This window comes from Haemaphysalis longicornis, unplaced genomic scaffold, assembly GCF_048455015.1.
Source record: "Haemaphysalis longicornis isolate Haplotype H1 unplaced genomic scaffold, Haemaphysalis longicornis Haplotype H1 scaffold_8, whole genome shotgun sequence".
NCBI classification, from domain to species: domain Eukaryota; kingdom Metazoa; phylum Arthropoda; class Arachnida; order Ixodida; family Ixodidae; genus Haemaphysalis; species Haemaphysalis longicornis.
The window spans coordinates 176096519-176099333 of record NW_027526445.1 but is presented as its reverse complement, the minus strand read 5'-3'; the positions used below and the strand labels follow the sequence as shown (position 1 = coordinate 176099333).

The 2815-nt window shown below is 45.6% G+C and overlaps 1 non-coding gene across 1 annotated transcript; it reads left to right on the top strand.

Annotated features, from left to right (window-relative positions):
- Positions 1-1403: 1403 nt before the first annotated feature.
- Positions 1404-1563, top strand: LOC144150351 (U1 spliceosomal RNA). The gene has a single exon (XR_013318506.1). It is a non-coding gene; the product is annotated as a U1 spliceosomal RNA (small nuclear RNA).
- The last annotated feature ends 1252 nt before the right edge of the window (positions 1564-2815 follow it).

Below are 2815 nucleotides of genomic sequence, written 5' to 3'. Positions count from 1 at the left end.
GGATACGACAGATACGGGCGCTTGTATGTGTCCTATCCTGTCAGTGTGCGCGACTGTTTAACCCTCCTTTTTATTTTTTTTTGCTAAACTAGTTTGCGGTCGGTGCACCGGTTCACCACGAAGGCAACGTTTTAATAGGCACGCTCAAAAAACTTTCCAAACTCTTCAAGCAACTTATTATTTCAAATAATGGCAAAATAAATAAAATCAGGGTCTCTAATGAGTTCCCCCTCCCCCAAATATTAACCTTGTTCGTAACTACAACCTTGGGCTGCGGAATAGCAGGCACAACCGTTCTGGCAAAAATACGCTTTGCTTCCGTTTTCGTTATATTAAAACAGCCTGTTTTTATTTTCCACTTACCTAATTCCACACTATTCTTCGCGTTTTTGTGGCACTTTTTTTAAAATTGCGGTCACATAAACGTTTCAATCCAAGCCAATGACGAAACTAAGGTGAGCGCGATGTATAATGGTGGTCTGTGACGACACAGACCACACAGACGGCGTTGATGTGAGCCGCATAGGCGCTAGCGCCAGATTCCTCCCTAGTGTATATTGTAAGAAACTCTATGCATCGGCAGAGCACTAAATTTTTGATACGATGCGAGCAGCTTCTTATCGGACAAGTGTAACTTCACCTTGCCACGTTGTCGGCGAACATCTTGCTCCCAACGGCGCAGTCGCAGGAAGTGGCGTCCGTGACGGCACAGTCGTGTCGTTTACTCCGTCTTCAAGCTTCTTTGCCGCATTTTATCGACTGTTATCTTCGTTTACCACGAGATTTATTTTTAAAAAATTAAGACGAACAGCACACGTTTTAAGAAGAATGGGATCTGGAGTCCATAAATTGGTTTTGAGGCTTGTAATTTGCATCAATGTCACTGAAGGCACTGGCGCATTTATCTTGGCTGTATCTTGTGGCTTCGAAGTGAAGGGCAATTGATGGCATACTTACCTGGTGTCGGAGTTTCGCTGGTCAAGATGGGCGAGCTCCTCCTGCGTTGGTCGTGCCGCTTCATCAAGGTCAACAACGCACGTTTGGAAATAAGAATAGTTGAATATTAGCCCTGTAACTATACTAAAACAAGTTAGAATATTAGCCTTGTAATCAGACTAAATACGATACATAGTTATCTGCAGTGTTCACTTTACCATGTGTGTATCCGTAACTATGTAAGACTGTAGCACTTCTACCCACATTCATTGTGTTTCGACCCTGAAACTACTGTTCGCGTTTGCCAACAACTCGACTTTCTACTCTGTTTATGTTGTACCCTGCGTGGTACAAAATGTTGCAACTTGTGTGTAGGCCAGTGGCAGCCACTTCTGAATTGTTGTTTGTCTGTGTTTCCCTTTTGTAATGTATATTTGTTACCCGATGAGTAGTTCCATCGAGGCATGTTATGTATCTGCTTCGATGGACAAAATAAACCTCTTCACTCCCAGGGCGAGGCGTGAGCATTGCACTGCGCTCGTGTTGACCCCTGCCACTACCCCAAACAGGGGCAGATGGGGCATGCAATTTTTGGTAGTGGGGGGACTGCGTGCGCGCTTTCCCCCCTCCCTATTGAATTCCAAAATCAGAACGAAGCACTGAATAACACTTCCGCGAGGAGTTGAAAGCGGGACAAATAAACACTGCATGATTTTCACTTACATTACTGTTCGAAGTTTGTATTCTTGAGTATTACCAGGAGACGCAAAGACGAAACCCGAACACAAGACAAGCACCAATATGCGTCCCATTTATATGCATTTCCAGCCGTTCTTCCGCTGTTAACACTTACCGCAGCTCCGATCTGGACCTTCAGGTCCGGTTAATCGATAGGGCTGTGGCAGTCGCCGGTGAGTGGTGGATGCCACCGTCTACAAGCGCCACCTGAATGACATGAACCCAATAAAGTTTTATCTCTCTCTCTCTCTTTGCGAATGGACATTACCGACCTCGAGTGACGGAGATCTGAACTGTTTCTACAACCTCGGAGATAGGCGAGAACCCAATGAATGAATGAATGAATGAATGAATGAATGAATGAATGAATGAATGAATGAATGAATGAATGAATGAATGAATGAATGAATGAATGAATGAATGAATGCGCTTTATTATAAAGCAGGCATGAAGCACTTGTGAGGAAGGAGGTAAGCAAGGAAGGGATGAAGGGGACGCCACTAAAGTTCATTGTGCGATCACAGGTCCTTTCGTGGGCGTCTTGGTTCTTGCGTGCCGCCTAAAAACATGGTAAGGGCCGCTCTACACTGCTTTATAGAGACCACTCTCTAGTGCGTATTGGCCTATTGCTCCGAGTAAGGATGCTTTATTTCGGAGTAGCTGTAAGTGTGTGTGAGCGGCAAAGGGCAATAGCCATTTCTCAAGTAGGGCGGCTCTGCCCTTGTCAAATATCCGACAGTGGCAGATTAAACGGTACAGTTTAGGCGCTGTAGCCTGCCCCCACAAGTTACACATAGGTGCCAAAAGTTACACACAGAGTCGGTGATGATGGTACTGGCTTGAGTCTGTACTATAGCTAATGCGATCGCTCTATCTTCCGGTTGGAGGTTAGTGGACTGCTTTAGACTTTTGCTCGTTATTAGGGCAGTGGGGTTTGCGACAACTGCAGTTTTGGTGCTCGCGCACCCGTAGCCCGCTGCATCACTGCACACTGTGGTGATAGATTATCCATCAGGTTTTCCGAGGGCTTGGGCTATGGATTGCCTTCTCCATTCATGGTGTTGAGGCTTTATGTTCCGAGGAAGTGGGGATACTCACAGCCTTGACCGAATTTCCATTTGGATGTCCGACGTCGTTTCAA